This window comes from Sphaerodactylus townsendi, linkage group LG15, assembly GCF_021028975.2.
Source record: "Sphaerodactylus townsendi isolate TG3544 linkage group LG15, MPM_Stown_v2.3, whole genome shotgun sequence".
NCBI lineage: Eukaryota > Metazoa > Chordata > Lepidosauria > Squamata > Sphaerodactylidae > Sphaerodactylus > Sphaerodactylus townsendi.
In genome coordinates this window covers 378293-398315 of record NC_059439.1, presented here as the reverse complement: position 1 = coordinate 398315, position 20023 = coordinate 378293, and the positions used below count along the sequence as shown (strand labels likewise).

The following is a 20023-nucleotide window of genomic DNA, read 5'->3' as shown; positions in this document are numbered from 1 at the left end:
GGGAGGCAGGAGCCGGCCTGCAGGGAGGGCGGGGGCAGGGTGGGGGTGGCCCAGGCAGCTGTGGTGGCGCCTGTCTGAGCTGCCCTCCCAAACCCTGCCCTCCCTGCTGCCTCCCATAAGTGGGGCATGGGGGGAGCCACGAGGAGCCAGTCATGCCCCCGGGCACCATTTAGTCCGGTACGCCATACTGGGTGAAGTGCCATAGAGACTACTCTTCAGTGCATCCTTTTTTCCCAAGGACATTGCTCACTGTAGCCTAAAGAAGAAGAAGAGTTTGGATTTATATCCCCCCTTTCTCTCCTGCAGGAGACTCAAAGGGGCTTACAATCTCCTTGCCCTTCCCCCTCACAACAAACACCCTGTGAGGTGGGTGGGGCTGAGAGAGCTCCGAGAAGCTGTGACTAGCCCAAGGTCACCCAGCTGGCGTGTGCGGGAGTGCCCAGGCTAATCTGAACTCCCCAGAGAAGCCTCCACAGCTCAGGCGGCAGAGCGGGGAATCAAACCCAGTTCCTCCAGATTAGATACACGAGCTCTTAACCTCCTACGCCACTGCTGCTCCTGGAGAGGAGCTGTCATTCCAGGGATCCCCAGTTCCCGCCAGGAGTCTGGCATCCCTAGTAGTGTGGTGACTGGAAGGGTTTCATTTGAACTGTGAGGTCAGGTTGTGTGCTGTAAGGCTGTGGTTTTCGGGACATGAGCCATTTCACCTCAAAAGACTGCTTCCCTGGTCACTGGGCAGGCTAAAATAAAAGCTTTTGCAGACACTCATGTCCATAGGATGGAATCGCTTTCAAGAAACACACTTTTGAGTTAGACAGTTGTGACACACCTTCCCCAGCACACACGAGCACAGTCGAGTGAGCTGGGAGGGCGTGGAGTTCTGGCCACAGGCACGCCGGCTCTAAAAACGTCTGGCGTTGCGACTATTCAGTCGTCTTTGGAATGTTTATGAATAAGTCTGTGAATGGGTGGGATTCAACGGCAGAGAGAAAAGGCCTTTTAAGGCTTTTCCAGGTCACTGGTACTCTGGAGACAGAAGCAGAATGTGGACTTTTTTACACTATTATTGTCTGTTTAATGACCTTCCTTTACTCTCTTGTGCTCAGCACACTCTTGATGATGATCTTTATTAGTGTATGGTCTGCTTTTGCTGGTGTGGCCTGCAAATAGGATTGCCCAGTAGGGGGTTTAGGGTTGCCAGTGTAACCTCTTTCTGTGGGTTCTGTGGGGAAGTACTTGGAAGGAGTTGCAAAGAACTAAATTTGAAACAAAACAGTTTACTTCTCTTAACAAATAACACTTTTAAAACATTTAACATTTACACTTTACAGTCCTGTTAAGTTTGCATGTTCAAGTCCTTATATTTACAGTCTACTGATATTGCCAAGTCCAATTCTTCTTTGCTGGTGGTTGGTTTTGAAGACTTCAGAGGCTGGGTGAACGGGATTCAAGGTGTTGAAGGTTCCCAGAAAACTCTCACCATTTACATACACAAAAACCCTGAAACAATAAATTCTAACATTTACAATATGGCAAAAAAAAATTAAACTCCCTTCCCACTAGTTCCCCACAACATTGCAGTTACCTTAAACAAGGTGTTCAGGGCTTAATCAAATCAATCAAGGTCCCAACCTGGTAGCCTTGCTTCTTCCAACCTCATGAGCTCTGCAGCAGTCTGCTTCTTTTCAGGCTCCACCCCTTACTGGGTCATCCCATTCTTACACAGGGGTTACACCAGCTCCAGGGTGGGAAACTCCAGGAGTTCTGGGGGTAGTGCCTGGGGAGAACGAGGAACTCAATGACGTACAGTGCCAAAGAGTCCACCTTCCAAAGCATCCGTTTTCTCCCGGAGAACTTCCCTCTGCAGTCCGGAGAGGAGCTGCAATTTCGGAGGATTCCCTGGTCCCCCCCAGAGGCCGGCATCCCTACCTGTAAATATTCAGAACTAGCTTGAGTGGATTCATTTCCACGTAGCCACCCCTTAAATTAGTTGTGGTGAGGAAGAGATCGATCAACGCTGGCTTCTTTCAAAACAGATTGTTGTTGTGTTGGTTTCATTCAGTGATGGGATCCAAAAATGTTAGGAACAGGTTCCCATGGTGGTGGGATTCAAACTGTGGCGTAGCGCCAGTGGGGCTGGGCAGGGCACAATGGGGGCGTGGCCGGGCATTCCTGGGGCGGGGCGTTGCTGGGCGGGGCTGTGGCAAGGACGCAGCCGCTGCGCCGGTCCTTGGGTGGGAAACGAATGCACGCAGGCTCAGGCTGCCACGCACGCCGGTGCACCTCCTGCTAGACTGCTTCAAGTTCTGGGCGCTACTGCTGAGAGGAGGGGTGTAACTGAGGCAAAAATCACGTGGCAAAATCACCCATTAGTCACCCTCTCTTGGCACACACAAATAATTAGGAACCTACTCTCGGGAACCTGTGAGAACCTGCTGGATCCTACCTCTGGTTTCATTGTTGTATTGGTTCAGGGGTTGTCCTTGCAGAAGATACAGGTCAAGATGAGAAGCTTGTATGATTCTCCCTTGGTTGGTGAATAAATGCCCCTGTGTGAAGAAGTAGTGGTCCAGCCACAGAGGTTAATGCTTTGCAAATAACTTTCCTCAGGGTCGAGCCATTTCTCAAGTAAAGGAGTGTATTTTTAAGCATATCCGTGAAATGGACAGGCCTTTATTGCTTTGTGGTGAGAAAAATTAGGAAGCAGTGCCTAGGTCAGTGGGGGTGAACCTATGGCTCTCCAGTTGTTCAAGGACTACAATTCCCATCAGTTCCTGCCAGCATGGCCAATTGGCAGGGGCTGGTGGGAGTTGTAGTCCATGAACATCTGGAGTGCCATAGGTACACCACCACTGGCCTAGGTATATTTCCAGCTGCCTCCATAATGAAGTCTGCTCATCCAGTATCTTGACATATGCACTAATGTGTGTGGATGTGTGAAAGAATATATTTCTCTGGGTTCAGTTGGAACCACGTCTAGAGCAGTCTCCAGCCTCCATCAGACAGACTAAGCTGCTACTCTGCTGTAGGTGGTTTTGGCCAGGCTGGCAGGGGCTGATGGGATTTGTAGTCCATGAACATCTGGAGAGCCACAGGTTGCAGACCCCTGGTTTAGGTCAGGGGTCTGCAATGAATCCAAAAAAAAAATGCAAGGAGGGAGATTCAGAGGATTTTTTAAAATTCCAAATGGAAGGACTGGGAAACTTTGGGGAGCAGTGGTCCGGGCGGGGGGGGGGGGGGCCTTCATAGAAACTGTTTTCTATTTGAGCAAAACATTTCACACACTCTGGGTGTTTTGAATGAAAAAGTGTGAGGGTTTTTCCCCGCACACACACACACTTTTTTCATAGAAAATATTGGGAAATATTGATTTAAAAACCTATGAAATGTCTTTTTTTCTTTTTGAGGGAGAGAAGCATTAACTTATAAAGCATTTCATCCATTCCCAGTGTACAGAATGAAAAAAGTTTGAGGATGTAAAAAAAATTTAGTGGAAAAATAGGGGAATTTGTGGGAACACTGAAATAAAATCTCGTACACTGAAGAAGAAGAAGAGTTTGGATTTATATCCCCCTTTCTCTCTGTGAGAGCAGCAGTGGCATAGGAGGTTAAGAGCTCGTGTATCTAATCTGGAGGAACCGGGTTTGATTCCCAGCTCTGCCGCCTGAGCTGTGGAGGCTTCTCTGGGGAGTTCAGATTAGCCTGGGCACTTCAAGACGCTAGTTAGGTGACCTTGGGCTAGTCACAGAGCCAGTCCACCCACCTCACAGGGTGTTTGTTGTGGGGGGGGGGGAAGGGCAAGGAGATTGTCAGCCCCTTTGAGTCTCCTGCAGGAGAGAAAGGGGGGGATATAAATCCAAACTCTTCAACTCTTCTTCTTCATGTAAAGAGTCTCAAGGGGGCTGACAATCTCCTTGCCCTTCCCCCCTCACAACGAACACCCTGTGAGGTAGGTGGGGCTGAGAGAGCTCCGAGAAGCTGTGACTAGCCCAAGGTCCCCCAGCTGGCGTGTGTGGGAGTGCACAGGCTAGTCTGAATTCCCCAGATAAGCCTCCACAGCTCAGGTGGCAGAGCGGGGAATCAAACCCGGTTCCTCCAGATTAGAGTGCACCTGCTCTTAACCACTATGCCACTGCTGCTCCTGGAGACATACACAACATTTTCAAGGTTTTTTTTGGTTTAAATGTAAATAATTTTGGTAACAATTGATATGGTATGATGTGTTAAATGATAATGCATGATTGAATCCTTGTTCAGAAAGATCTAAAAGTTTGACCCGGGGTGGGGGGTGGGGGGCTTTAATGCCCTGCAGGCCACCTTTCAAAGCAGCCATTTTCACAGAATAAATGTTTTAAATAGATAATAAGTGATTTATGTGGCCAGGAGAACAGCCGTAATTCCAGGAGATCTCAAGCCCCCATGTTGAGGTCGGCAACTCTGTCTAAGACGCCACTATTTTCAGTGTCCCTAAAGTTTACGTTAATATCTAAAGATGCTGAAAATCAGTCTGTTGCGACACTGTGAGAGAGGCTGTCCAAATAAGAATGTTTGCTCCACAATTCGTTCTCTTTCAACTTTTACTTTTTCTAGCCTCTCGGATAGCCGAATTTAAAGTTGCACGTGCCGTAGCAACGTAGTGCGGAGCTGTTTAGCAGCTCTTTCTCAAGTATTTTGGTATACTTGCGGTTTTTCTCACTGGAAATGAATACATTGATACTGTTAAACACCATTAACGTGTCAATCAGAACAATTTTATCATCATCATCATCATCATCATCATCATCATCATCATCATCATCATCATCATCATCATCATCATTATTATTATTATTATTATTATTATTATTATTATTATTATTATTATTTATTAGATTTATAGGCCGCCTCACCCCCAAAGGGCTCGAGGCAGCTCACAATACAGCTGTTCCAATAACAGCACATAAAATACATAACTAAAACTAACCACATTAAAACAAATTTCCACAGCAGCAGTTTCTTAAAATTTAAATAACAAAGTTAAAAGCAAGCAAGATTAAAGACTTATAAAGCATTTTGGCCATGCTGGCAGGGGCTGATGGGATTTGTAGTCCATGAACATCTGGAGAGCCGTAGGTTGCAAACCCCTGTAAATCTTGATCCTCTTTGATCTGAGATTGCAAATGCCTTAACAGTCCAGGTGCTCAGGAGCAGCAGCAGCAGAAGGCCATTGCTTTTATTTATTTATTTATTTGTTTGTTTGTTCCACTTTTATACCGCCCTCCCCCGAAGGGCTCAGGGCGGTTTACAACATAATACATAAGGTGGATAATAGGATAAAATACTAAAATTTATACAAGTTAAAATGCAGCGCTCCAAGCTTATAAATGTTTAAAACAGATGGCGTTCAACCTTTCACTCCTCTGACTCTGAGGGGGGAACAGCGGGTCTCAGTTGTTAATGGGCACCTATCAGCAGACGGCCTCCCCAAAAGCCCGGTGGAACAGCTCGGTCTTACAGGCCCTGAGGAATTCACTGAGGTCCCGTAGGGCCCAGACAGCTGGCGGAAGAGCATTCCTTTACTGGCAGGCCAGGGCCGTAAAAGCCCTGGCCCTAGTGGAGGCCAGCCGCATCATAGAGGGGGCGGGGACCTCCAGTAGATTGGCCTCTGCCGAACGCAGAGACCGACGTGGGACATATGGGGTCAGACGGTCCCTAAGATACGAAGGTCCCAGACCGCGTAAGGCCTTAAAGGTTAGCACCAATACCTTGAAGACAATTCGGAACTCAACAGGGAGCCAATGCAAGCGGTGCAACACGGGTGTGATGTGATCTCTGGAGGCACCTCCCGTGAGCAGCCGAGCCGCCGCATGCTGGACCAGTTTCAATTTCCGAATCAGCCTCAAGGGTAGGCTCATCCGGCGAGAGCGAAGCTAAATAGTCTAATCTGGAGGTGACCGTTGCATGAAGCACTGTGGCCAGATCCGCCTGGAAGAGGCAGGAAGCCAGCCGCCGGGCCTGGGGATGATGGAAAAACGCGACCGGGGTTACATCGGCCACCTGGGGCTCCATGGAAAGAGGCGAATCCCGGTGGACCCCCAGGCTGCGTAACCGAGGGCCGTGCCAATGAGACCCTCCCACACCGGGCGGGCTGGAAACCCTACCGGGCGGCCTAGCCACAGGATCTCCGTCTTTGCTGGATTCAGTTTTAACCTGCTCTGTGTCAACCAACCAGCAACCGCCTCCAAACAATGCTGTAGAGCTGCAGGGGCGGTGCCTGCTCCCCCCTCCATCGACCAGTGAATGAGCTGGGTATCATCAGCATACTGATGGCATTCCAGCCCAAAGCTCCGCACTCAGCTGAGCAGTAAGGGGTCGATATAGATGTTAATAACAACGGGACAGCAGCGCCCCTGAGGCACAACACAATGAAGCTGGCACCTCCGGGAAGCCTGATCCCCACACCACACTTGTTGACTCCGGTCCCGGATAAACGAGGCAATCCATTGAAGGACAGTACCCTGCACTCGGAAACGGCCAGGCGGTGGGTCAAAAGGTCGTGATCGACCACATCAAATGCTGCGGTGAGATCCAACAACACCAGCAGCGCCGATCCGCCTCGGTCGAGCTGTATACGGAGCTTATCTGTGACGGCGACGAGAACAGTCTCCGTCCCATGCCCAGCACGGAAGCCGGACTGGAAGGGATCGAAGGCCGATGCGTCCTCCAGAAAACCCTGAAGCTGCTCCAACACCACTCTCTCAATTACCTTCCCCAGAAACGAAAGATTCGAGACGGGGCGGTAATTGGCCAGATCACTAGGATCTAAAGATGGTCTTTTTAAGAGTGGGCGGACCACTGCCTCCTTCAACCCACCCGGACAGACTCCTTGCTCAAGGGAGCAGTTGATAATAGCCAACAGGTGGGGTCGTAGTTCCTCCCGGCGCTCTTTAATAAGCCAGGAGGGGCACGGATCCAGAGGACAGGTAGTAGGTCTAACAGCAGCCAGGGCTCTGTCAACATCGTCTTTGGAGAGCAGGGAAAACTGGACCAAACAAGGGCCAAAAGACGGCAAGGGAGCCTCCAGTTCGCTCATTGTCTCCAAGGTGGCAGGGAGGTCCTGGCGGAGCGACGCGATTTTATCTGCGAAATAGCTCATGAATGCCTCACAGCTGATAGCCAATTGATCATTTTGAACTCCTCTGATAATGAGGTAAGGGATCAATTATACGGAACAGTTGCGCTGGGCGAGAGCTAGCAGACGAGAGAGAGGAGGAGAAGAACACTCGCTTCGCTCGTCGCCATCTCATAGGCCTTCATAAGCGCCCTATAAGATGTTCGCAAGCAGCCTCCTCACAATGCAGACTTCCTCCACACTCGCTCTAGCCGTCTAAGCTCCCGCTTCAAACAGCGTAGCTCCTCAGTGTACCACGGAGCCAGCCGGGAGCAGGGTCGAAGAGGGCGTCGGGGGGCAATAACCTCAATGGCATTTGAGAGGCGGACATTCCAATCCGCTACTAGTCCATCGAGGGTGCTGGTGGGTTCAGGATCCCGCAGAGCATTCCGGAATCCATCAGGATCCATAAGTCTCCGCGGGCGAGCATAAATTCGCTCGTCGCCTAGACGGGGGTGTTGCGGCATGCTCATCCGAGTCTTCAGGGCATAGTGGTCAGACCATGGCACTCTGTCAATAGAGGATATGACTACATCAACCCCTGACCCAAAGATCAAATCTAGTGTGTGACCGGCCTCATGAGTGGGGCCAGAATTTACCAGGGAGAGGCCCAGCGTCGCCATGGATGACACCTGAGGTCCATGGCATCCGTGCATGAGGTAGCGTCGACATGGACGTTGAAGTCCCCCAGAACAATAAGTCTGGGGTACTGCAACGCCCAGTCCGCCACCACCTCCAGCAGCCGTGGCAGGCCGTCTCCCGGGGCGCTAGGTGACCGGTACACCAGGAGAATGGCCAACCTCTCCGATGCCAACCACTCTAGGCCGACACACTCCATACCAATGATCTCGGGGACAGGGATAGCCCTAAAAGGGATAGAATCTCGGACTAACATCGCCACGCCACTGCCCTGTGTTCGCTGATCGGGGGAGGCACACGACACCTGGTGGCGTGACCTCGCCTAGGGCGACGGTCTCGCCTTCAAGCACTCCAGGTTTCGGTGACACAGGCCAGGTCCATCTGCTGAACTCCAAGAAAGTCCCGGAGAACAGTGGTCTTATTATTTATGGACTTGGCATTTATCAACCCCAAAGACGAAGCACGGGGTCTCTGAACCCAGCCGCCTTCATCCCTTGGGATAGGTCGGAGGTCAGAAGGTGATCGAGCATAACCATATCTCGTCCACCTTCTCTCATATGGCCGCCGCCTACCGTCATACCTGCCCCATCCCATCAACACTGGGATCCCCAACCCCAAGGAAGGTGCCCCCATCCCCGCTGTCCCCTCCCAGCTCAACCCCGGCAAAACTCTCCACCGTAGGTGGACTCAGCTCGCCACTAATTTACTAACTCTAATCTATCTAGCCCTAATACTATACAATAAGCAAGCTAATATAAAATTTATACAAACCACCCACTAACTAATCTCAGCTAATCAGTTAATCAATCAATACAAACAATACAATCAATCAGCAGTCAATCAATCCCTTCAATTAATCAACTAATCAAACAATCAATCAATTAAGCAGTCGATCAGTCAGTATAATAAATACAAAGGAGGGAAGATGGTGGGCACCACAGCAGAATGCAGCACAGCTTCTTAATGCTTTCAGTAGTGCTTGAATTATATGCTCCTATTACTGTCACTGTGGGGCTTTCTCGGATGGTAAAAAGGCAAGTCCCTAAAGATGGTAGAAGTAGCCATGTGCCTCCTGACGGTCCTAAATTACAGGTGTTTCTCATAAAATCCCATACGGCTTCCAGGGAGAAAAGCAGAGATAATAAACAGTAACAAGTAAGGAAGCCAGCAAGTTGGAAATCACTGCCACCTGTTGTTTCCTCCAAATCCTGGGAGCGCTGATAGACCGGCTGTGGGGGGGAGTTATTGAGTCCCACTGTTCGCACAGCTTCTTTCACACCCTGCCTGTGAGCTCCCAAAGGCACCTGGTGGGCCACTGCAAGTAGCAGAGTGCTGGACTAGAGGGACTCTGGTCTGATCCAGCAGGCTCGTTCTTATGTTCTTAAGGAATTGCAAACATTTCAGTTTTCCCTAAAGTTTCTCCCCAGCCGCCTATGATTTTTTCCCTGGCTTCAGAATTCCAAGGGTTTCATATCTTTAGGCACAGAACCACTGGACGGTTATTGCTAGAAGCATTCTTAAGCCATGCCTTTGCAACTGAGAAATAGCCACCTTTCTTGTCTGTCTATTATCTGTAATGTAAAAAAAAAAAATCCCCATCCAGTCACTGGGAGAAACGGCTTCCGGAAAGCGTCGTCGCCTCTGCGTTGGCCACCGTTCTCCTCGCCTTACGCTGCATCTGATCACCTGTTGACAAAAAGCGGTGACTTGCCAGGACTTGCCTCCGAGCTTTTCCTGCCCCAGTAGTGCCTGTTTTGTCAGGAGCAAGCGCTCTGTTTTCTTCTGTGTTTTTAATATCTAGTTTCATTTATTCAGATATTTGTTTGCGGCTCGGGAATTAAAAGCAGGTTATTGTTCTTCCTTCCTCTGTTTTGTCCTCACTATGACAATTCTGCGTGGGAGGTTGTGCTGCAAGTTGTGCGGCAGGCAGGCAGGCAGGCAGGAGCTGGAATGTGGCTGGGCGAGTGAGAGTCCAGGCGGGCAGCACACGAGGAGCCGCGGGCAACCAGTCAGGGCAGGCAGCAGGCTAATAACGTGTAGCCGGAACCCCTGCAGAGTCAGGCCTGGTCTGAAGTCAAGGCCCCGGCAGGAGACCACGCAAGCAGGCGGAGAGCCAGAGGTCAGAGCAAGACTGGGCAGGTGGAACTTACCAGGAAGTCCGCTCGTTGCACCCAGACAGGCCCAGGCCCCAGGCAGTGTCTGTGCAGGGAGTTCCGATTACTGAGACCGGGATCCTGCAAGGACTCGGTCCTCCCCAGAGGCAGATGCCTCCATTCTGCAGAGCCTCCTGCCGTGCCGAGTGTCAGACCCCGGGTCCGAAGATAATAGAAACTGTAGATTTGCTCTAAAGTCTTTATTTCGAAGCAAAAGGTAAACATCAGCAAAGGTGATTCTGAGGAAGCCCCGCACTCTGCCTGCATCCCCTAAGGCTCCCTATCCCCTGTGTGTCCCCCCCCCCCCCGTAGCCAAACGGCTCTTCTCTACCCCTAGAACAAAGCACATTAAAGGTGGGAACAGTTCGCACTCGATAGGCGGCTGCTCTTCCTGGCTCCAAGGCCACAGACAGTGGGAGAGAAGAAGAGAATAAGAAGAGTTTGGATTTCTATCCCCCCTTTCTCTCCTGCAGGAGACTCAAAGGGGCTGACAATCTCCTTGCCCTTCCCCCCTCACAACAAACACCCTGTGAGGTGGTGGGGCTGAGAGAGCTCCGAAAAACTGTGACTAGCCCAAGGTCACCCAGCTGGCGTGTGCACAGGCTAATCTGAATTCCCCAGATAAGCCTCCACAGCTCAGGCGGCAGAGCTGGGAATCAAACCCGGTTCCTCCAGATTAGAATACACCTGCTCTTAACCTCCTATGCCACTGCTGCTTCTGGACACCTAACTGGACACCTGCAGAGAAGGAAGCCTCACAGTTCCCTTGCAGATGCCGCCACCCCCAACAGTCAGGCGCATGATGCCTGGCACCTAACAGTAGCCTCTGCCTCCTTTGCGCCGCTGGCTCCTGACTCAGTTCCTCTGAGATCCCTGATGGCTCTCCCAGCTGCAGGGCGTCAGGCTCTGCCTCAGCTTGCCGGGAAGGGCTTGGAGCCGGCTCTGCTGCCTGCGCTTCCTCACGAGGAGCTCCACCGCGTCTTCAGGCTCTGCAGCGGAGTCCTCAGTGTCCAGAGACTGTCTCATGACACAAGTGTCACTTAGCAAGCCTTCATGGTCAATAGGGGTGGCGATCTCTAAGTGGCCCCAGGAGATCTCTCGCTATCAGATGGGGTCTCCAGGCCGCTATGATCAATTCCCCTGTAGAAAATGGTTGTTTTGGAGGGGGTGGGCCCTGTCCTCCCCAGACTCCACCCTCCAAATCGCCAGGCCTTTCCCAACCCAGAGTTGGCAACCCAAATGATAGGGTAGGGATTTCAACTTGGGTCTCCCAGATCCTAGACCAGAGGCCTTCAAACGATGGCCCTCCAGATGTTCATGGACTACAATTCCCATCAGCCTCTGCCAGCATGGCCCTGTCCTAGACCAAGGGTCTGCAACCTGTCCTAGACCAGGGGTCTGCAACCTGTGGCTTTCCAGATGTTCATGGACTACAAATCTCATCAGCCCCTGCCAGCATGGCTGATGGGATTTGTAATCCATGAACATCTGGAGAGCCGCAGGTTGCAGACCCCTCTCCTAGATGGACACTCGAGCCCCTGTTCCACTCAGGAAATGCTTGCTGAGCTTAGACCTGTGTGCATAAAGTCAAAATGCCTCTGACCATGTGCTAAATGTCCCTTCCTAGTGAGTCACTGCAACCACTAGCTGACCCTTAGGGGTAAGAGAGCAGGTCGGAGTAGGACACCTGAGAGCTTCGGTACACCTCTCCTTTGAGTGTTTATGTGTTTGGCACAGAGTAGGTGGAGTTATATAATAGTGACTGAAAGGATTTGAATAGGGGGAAGATGCCAGACTTAGCAACGTGGTCTCAGGTCTTGTGGCTGCAAGCAAAGGACTTTGCCACCCTGCCGAGGCTTTTTGGTGTAGCTCTTTTCCTGGAACGGAATGGAAATAAGGATTTGCATCCCATTTTTCATGGCCAAGCATGTTATGTCAATAGGGAGACAAAACACGTTGGGGTGGGGTGGCGGCTTTTATTAGAATAATGTTCCAGTGAAAGCCTCTGCAAACTGAATCAACAACTCCCTGATACAGGGATGTCGTCTTGCGTCAAGTGAAACTGGTTGGAGAAATGATTTAGCCCGGTGGCTTTTTGACGCGCTGTCTTGAAGGACTGGGCTTTTTAAAATCACTTAAAATGGGGACAGCGTCCTCTTAGCCACCACAAGGATGGTATCGTGTGTTATTTGGTCTGTGGACCCCATCCTGAGAACTGTTCAGCTGGGTTGGGGCTGAAGGAGCTGTTTGTCACTGAAAAATCTCTGCATTTTTCTGTAGGTTTCTGTCTTTAGCTGACCAGTCTTGATGGTGCCTTTCGTTTTGCCTGCTGGGGGACCACCTCTCTCCTTCCAGCTTCCCTCTCGGGGGGGCTTGTCCCTCAGTCTGAGTGCCGGTCATTTCTGTATAGCAGAGCTGGAAATGAGACTGTGGACTTCATCTTAGGCAAACGAGCAGTACTGAAATTCCCCAGATAAGCCTCCACAGCTCAGGCAGCAGAGCGGGGAATCAAACCTGGTTCCTCCAGATTAGAATGCACCTGCTCTTAACCACTACGCCACTGCTGCTTCCGGAAGTCCATTAGCTGCATCCGTGCAGAGCCAAGCAGAGGTGGGATCCAGCAGGTTCTCACAGGTTCTCGAGAGTAGGTTACTAATTATCTGTGTGTGCCGAGAGGGGGTTACTAATTGGTGATTTTGCCACGTGATTTTTGCCTTAGTTATGCCCCTCCTCTCAGCAGTAGTGCGCAGAACTGGAAGCACTCTAGCAGGAGGTGCACTGGCGTGCGTGGCAGCCTGCGCCTGCGTGCATTCGTTTCCCTCCCAAGGGCCATCCTTGCCACAGCCCCGCCCAGGAATGCCACGCCCCCCGGAATTCCCGGCCACGCCCCCGTTGTGCCCCGCCCAGCCCCATTGGCGCCACGCCACAGTTTAAATCCCACCACCATAGGAACCTGTTACTAAAATGTTTGGATCCCACCACTGGAGCCAAGCCCAAGGCAGGGTTTGTAGAGGGAGTTCCGGTGACTGAGGCTTGGATCCTGCGAGGACTCAGATGCAGATGTCACATAACAAATCCTGCACAGTCACTTCCTCCATCAAGCACAGCTGGGCGTGAAAACCTGCAAAAGAATATCAATATGTTCAAGAGAAATAGTGTGTAACAGGAAACATTTTGCAGTTATGGTTGGATTACACGTTGTTGTGCCCTGCCTTAAGTAGGTCAAGGAGTTAATTTTATATTTTTGCCCAGGTTTCAGCCATTAGCTGTAATTAGTGGCCTTTTTAATTGGGAGGGAGTGCTGTTGGGTTAGCCTGTATTTGCCTGTCCTGGAGCAAAGAGGTGTGTCATGGGGGGGCCAGATGTGGTCAGTGGTTGATGTGCAGTTTGCATTTCTCCAAGGAGACCAGCTGACTTTTAGGAGGTCAGTCTGTGCATTTAAAAACTGAACCTCGGGGCGGGGGGAGGGGGAATGTTGTGTTCAGAAATTCTCAGTGATTACAGAGCAGAATGATGTGAATTGAACAAAGGTGGGATATTCTAAGACACGGGTCTGCAACCTGCGGCTCTCCAGATGTTCATGAAACTACAATTCCCATCAGCCCCTGTCAACATGGCCAATTGACCATGCTGGCAGGGGCTGATGGGAATTGTAGTGCATGAACATCTGGAGAGCCGCAGGTTGCAGACCCCTGTTCTAAGAGAACAGTGAGTCAGCCGATGACACATCAGCAAGGATTGGTCATCAGATTGCAAGAGGCGTGGGATGCCTTTAGGAAATAGTTGTGGTTTGGGGGCAAGAGGGTCAGTTGGGGCATTCTCTTTGCCTTTCTTCCTCCCCAAAGGGAGCCAGAGTAGCTTTCAGCTGTTCCAAACCAATCCGTGTAAACAATATAATTTAAATAAAGTGAAGCCAGAACATCCTGGGTGAGGACTCATTGACCAGGCTGATCACTATAAGCCCCAGGCTGCAAGTTGTGGGCTCCAAGCCAGCGCTCATGACCGAGCGCCCGCGTGCCTCTTGCCGTGCCCAGGTTCCCACAAGCAAACAAAATGATCAGATGGCTCCCAGCTGCTGCCAGCAAACTGGTAGGATCTTCCCAACTTCCTCCTCGGTCAGCTTATTCTGCTGTTTTGCTGCTTCTTCTGCATTCTGGCTTTGAATTGGTGAGACTTCGGTTCAGATACTGTTTTTCCTACGTCCGGGCACATTTCCACCACTCGTCATCTTGCAGATGGGCAGCGGCGTGTTAAGAAATATGTTATCTAACAGTGAGCAGCAACTCTAACTGAAATACAGGTGGAATATGCATCCCAATTTGAAAAATGCATCTTGACAAGATTTATCACTGGGGTGCTGTGTAGTTTCCGGGCTGTAGGGACTTGTTCTCGCAGCATTCTCTCCTGACGTTTCGCCTGCATCTGTGGCTCACAGCATCTTCAGAGGATCTAGCTTGCTAATTGCACCCTTTACTTGTTAACAGACAATGGTTCTTTCCCCCACCCTGGATACTGGATACTCCAACAGGTATATATACTCCTCTTGCTTTCCTACTACCAGATCCTCTGAAGGTGCCAGCCACAGATGCAGGCGAAACGTCAGGAGAGAATGCTGCTAGAACACGGCCATACAGCCCAGAAACCACACAGCACCCCAGTGATTTTGGCCATGAAAGCCTTCGACAATACAAGGTGTATCACTGTTGTATTGGTGATGTGGAGACGTTTGAATGGCTAAGGGCCCAATCCAGATACGAGGAGCGAAATGGCTTCTGGGAATGGTAGAGGCCTCCACCAGCACGTTCGCCTACCCCTCTGGAGTAAGGGGCACCTAGGCCACTGGAGACCGTGAAGACACCAGCATGCGGAAGCTACGCAGCTTTGTGGCACACAGATCTGGAAGTCACTGCCCCCCACCCCCCCCAGGAACTATGCCGGTGTCCAAGTACACAACAGCACAGTGGGGACGGGCCAGGGGTATTCTTTGGGGTGGGAATGCTTCCCTCCACAGCAGCAGACTTCTGCCACCAGAAAGTGTGGGGTAAGTCTGTTTAGCTATTTGGGCAGCTGGAGGGTTTTCCAGTTTTACCCAAAGCCAACTTGGGAGGCAGCTCGATGGCTCCCAGCAGCCCCACAGCTCCCCCCACATCTGGATTGGGCTGTAACTGACTGTTGACTGTTGTGGGATTTCCGGGCCATACAGCTGGGAAAACCCACAACGGCCAGTTGATTCCAGCCGGAAAGTCTTTGACATTATGCCCTAAAAGGCCTAAACTGAGGCTGTCCTGCTCTGGCCGCATAATGAGAACACAAGCGTCGTTGGAGTCCAGCTAAGAGAAGCTGAAGACAGCAAGGAAAGGGAAAGACCCCACAGGAGATGGATTGACCGGACATTTTGGAGGTCATGGCGTCACTTGAGTCATTTGAGATATTTTCTATCATCCCCACCCTATTTTTCTCATGCTTTCAAAATCTCTGGACACCTCCCGTCTCTGACATGGCGGTTGCCTGGCAGGTGTTGGGTCCTTTTGTGTTTTTCCCATATTTCTTTAAACGATTAGGGAGACCAGCCCCTAAACCCCAAATACTTCAGCTGGTCCTTGTTAGTTTCAGCTGGTTCAGCATTTCAAGAAACCCGAGTTCTGTGTCCCTGGAGGGTTTAAAAACAAACATAAAACACTAAATATGGAAAAACAAAAACCTTTTCCTTCTTATGCCATTGGTTAGATGCTTCAGGAAATCCTTCATTTCTTTCCATCTGCTCCCTTGTAGGGTGATTACTTAGAGTTGGCCAGCTGGTTAAGAGTCAAGAAGGAAGGTGGCAGGTTCCCCCTGACCACCGGTGGAGGAGGGAGGGGATAGGGTTTGGGGGTAGAGTCTGGGGAGGACAGCAGATCTCAGTGGGGTACAACACAAGGCCACACAGTCTACCTACCTCTGTTGTTACTCTGGGGCAGGGGCCTGCAACCGGCGGCTCTCCAGATGTTCATGGACTACAAATCCCACCAGTCCCTGCCAGGATGGCCAAACGGGTCTGCAACCAGCAGCTCTCCAGATGTTCATGGACTACAAATCCCACCAGTCCCTGCCAGCATGGCCAAAGGGGTCTGCAACCTGCAGCTCTCCAGATGTTCATGGACTACAAATCTCATCAGCCCCTGCCAGCATGGCCAAAGGGGTCTGCAACCTGCGGCTCTCCAGATGTTCATGGACTACAAATCCCACCAGCCCCTGCCATCATGGCCAATTGGTGGGATTTGTAGTCCATGAACATCTGGAGAGCTGCCGGTTGCAGACCCGTGCTCTGGGGGGTTTCTCAGGTTTCCCCTGGAGGCTGGCATTGCTAGGTGGGAATAGCAGTGTTTTGTTCTCGATTTACTGGCAGAAAGTTGCCTAGCTGTGGCCTTTATCTGTTTCCAGAAGCTAATCAGGCCTCTCTGCTGCTCACTTTCTCCCTTTCCCAGAACATCCACAGATAAAGCAGGCATCCGCAGCTGGCGTGCCCTCCGCAGCCCTCAAGCGCGAGGGGTGGGGGAGGAACGGCTCACTGTTCCCACTGACGCAAACAGAAATGGAAGCGCCTGTCCACGCCCGCAGTTAGTGGGTTGGCATTTTGTTGCTCCTGTCCAAGGTTCCTGCTTTGTAAGATTCTCAGACTGCAGCATGTCTCGATAACAGACCTCCTTTCCCAAACCCTGAGATGTGGCGGCACGCAACCGTTCTTTGCCGTCACAGCTGTGCTGTTTTTTACGCCTCCCCGTTGTTCACAGCCATGCAGCTAGAGAAGTGGCAGCTATTCTACAGTACGGTTCTCTCAACTGGTTTCTCCTTTGGGTGAAATCGGGGAGGATAATGCTGACCTTTATTATACAGAATTGTCAACAGAGTTCTATTCTTCTCCCATCCCTCAAGTCTCCTCCGACCGTTGCCAAAACTTCATTATTATTTCCTCTTCCTTATTCCCCAGATTTTCTCTCCCAGCTCCAGATTTACTGATAAAAACCTTGTAGAGGTTCTCTTTGGAGAACAGATTCTTGACCGGTCTGTGTGCTGGTGATGAGCCGGAAGGATGATATTTCAAGCTGGGCCAGAAAATCAGATCTGTGTGTAGCCCCAGAACTGGACGCATTTTTATTCTGCTTCATTTCCAGCCTTCCTTCAAAAGACAACTCGCCCTGTTTCTTAAGAGCTGGCCTGTGAGCAAATCTTATTCGTGCCCTGCCCTTGCGGCTCCATCCCATACAGGAAAGGAGGGGCGCCAAATGCTCTTGGAATGGCATTTCCTCGTCTGTGAAATCGGCAGCTCTTGAAACTTAGTTGGGAGGGGCGCGTTGCTCTTTGATTTTCAGCTACAAATCATTAACTCACAGCATGCATGTGTGCCTAATTTCCTAGGCAAAGATCAGCATATAAAAGTGTGGTGAAATGATTTCAGGGCGGAAAAATGTCATCAGAGCCTGAATGGTTTTTCTTGAAAGCAGGTTTACAGTCTTGTCCACTACCCTGTTTCCCCGAATATAAGACATCCCTGGAAAATAAGACGTAGTAGAGGTTTTGCTGAAGTGTGAAATATAAGGCATCCCCCGAAAGTAAGACGTAGCCAAGTTTTTGTTTGGAAGCATGTCCAACGAACAGAACACAGAAAAATAAGACATCCCCTGAAAATAAGACATAGCACATCTTTGGGAGAAAAAATTAATATAAGACACTGTCTTATTTTTGGGGAAACATGGTAGGTGCAAAGCAATGGCTTTGGGCAAGCGTGTTTTGATAAACACTTGTTGAAATGTACATTGCTTTGTTTTCTTGGAAGGCCAAAGGGCTGAAATTGATCCAGAACTGTTAAACTCTGCTGACGCTTTGGGAGACTGGCAGTACAGTAACCTTTGCCATTAATTAAGATTTCTTTAGGTTAAAAAAGGTTCCCTGAGCAAGCACCAAGACATTACTGACCCATTTACCAGGCAGAATATGTTTATGAGGTGGTTTGCCGTTGCCTTTTCCCAGTTGTCTGCACTCTACCACCAGCAAGGTGGGTACTCATTTTACCAACCCCGGAAGGATTGAAAGGCAAGTCAACTTGGCTCCTCGCTGGGGCAACAGCTAGGGACCGGATTACGCTGGTCCTATACCAACTGCACTGGCTGCCAATCGAGTACCGGGTCATGTTTAAAGTTTTGGTATTGACCTTCAAAGCCATTCGCGGCCTTGGCCCTGCTTATCTGAGGGACCGTCTCTCCCTATATCGCCCTTCTAGGCCCCTCCACTCATCGGAGACGGACCTACTGGTGATCCCTGGCCCCAAGGCGATCCGGCTGGCCTCTAGAAGGGCCAGGGCCTTTACGGCTCTGGCCCCTACCTGGTGGAACAGGCTTCCAGGTGAGATCAGGGCCCTGCGGTACTTACAAAGTTTCCGCAGGGCCTGTAGAACGGACCTGTTCCGCCAAGCGTTTGGCCAGCCGGGATGATGTCAACTCCGCCATAAGAACATCTGGCCTCCCGTGGGTACATAAAAGGGGGAGGGAGGGGTTGAAGCCATCTGTAGTCTTGCTATTTTATGTATTATTTTGTGTAAATTATATATTATGATGTTTTAAATTGTTTTATTATTGATGGACACCGCCCTGAACCTTTGGGGAGGGCGGTATATAAATATAATAAACAAACAAACAAACAAACAAACAAACTTTGAGCTGGTTTCCTGAAACCACCTGACACCAGGATCGAACTCAGGTTGTGACAGAGCTTTGAGTGCAAAACTGCAGCTGACCACTCTGCACCGGGGGCCCCCTGGGCGGATTTCTTTACTAGGTATAAATATCGATCAGCATGTGAAGTAGCAATACACACGTCTGCCAAGTTGACCCTGGACTCGGACTCTGGTAGAAGTCCCGGATTCCTAGGAAGTGCAGGTTGTTTTATGGGCCACCTGTGATCATCATTCCACTCGTGGCTGAGCTTTTCTTTCTCAAATTGAGCCGTGGAAAAGAATTGGTCGTGTCCTGCCGTGTGGTTGAGGCCGTGGTGCGCCGTTTGTTGATTTCCAGGGCTGTGACTCAGCCAGGGTTCAGGACTGAAGTGCGGGTTAAATAGTATATTGGTTCCACCTAGTGGCTAAATTTCAATAGGCTGTAAATGCTACAAGACTTGGTATATTCTCACAATACTAGAACCAGGGGGCATTCATTGAAAATGCTGGGGGGAAGAATTAGGACTAATAAAAGGAAACACTTCTTCACGCAACGTGTGATTGGTGTTTGGAATCTGCTGCCACAGGAGGTGGTGATGGCCACTAACCTGGATAGCTGTAAAAGGGGCTTGGACAGATTTATGGAGAAGTCGATCTGTGGCTACCAATCTTGATCCTCCTTGATCTCAGATTGCAAATGCCTGAGCAGACCAGGTGCTCGGGAGCAGCAGCAGCAGCAGAAGGCCCTTGCTTTCACATTCTGCGTCACTGTGTGTGAGCTCCCAAAGGCACCTGGTGGGCCACTGCGAGTAGCAGAGTGCTGGCTAAATGGACTCTGGTCTGATCCAGTAGGCTAATTCTTATGTTCTTATAAAGTTTGGGGTTTGAGGTGGAAAGAAGAAAATAATATATGATTGCTGGGGAGCCCCTTCAGAACAATTCCTCGTTGTTGTTATTATTGCTTGGACTGGGACCCTGATACCTCTCTCCTGTTACCACCTCCCACGCTTGCTTTGGTCACCATCTAGGGCAGGAGTCCCCAACATGGTGTTCGTGGGCACCACGGCGCCTGCCAACCCTCTCCTGGCACCCACCAAGTGCTTTGAAAATGTGAGGAGGGCTGAGTGGGGTATTTGCCCAACGGGGTTTTTGCTGGGTTGCCCAGATTGAAATGCATCCTATGAAAGCTTCTACCTGAAATGCTGAATTTTACTGTTGGAGTTATTTATAACCCCACTGCCTGAAATTTTGCCCAAAAGGCTCGAAGAGGTTGCGGACCTGTGCCATAAAGACCTCTTGCAGGATGGCCTGGTTAGCTTTCTCAGTTGGGGTCCGTGCCCTGTGGGACGCCTTCTCAGTTTAACCTTTAATGGCATGAAGGATTGCAGATTA

General features: G+C 50.4%; 1 protein-coding gene across 1 annotated transcript in view; it reads left to right on the top strand.

Moving 5' to 3' along the window:
• Positions 1-10097: 10097 nt before the first annotated feature.
• The window catches only part of MYO1D (myosin ID), a 66643-nt gene continuing 56717 nt past the window's right edge, over positions 10098-20023 (top strand). The window contains exon 1 of the mRNA XM_048518363.1: positions 10098-10159. The gene's annotated coding sequence lies outside the window, so the exon portion shown is untranslated. The remainder of the gene's footprint in view (positions 10160-20023) is intronic.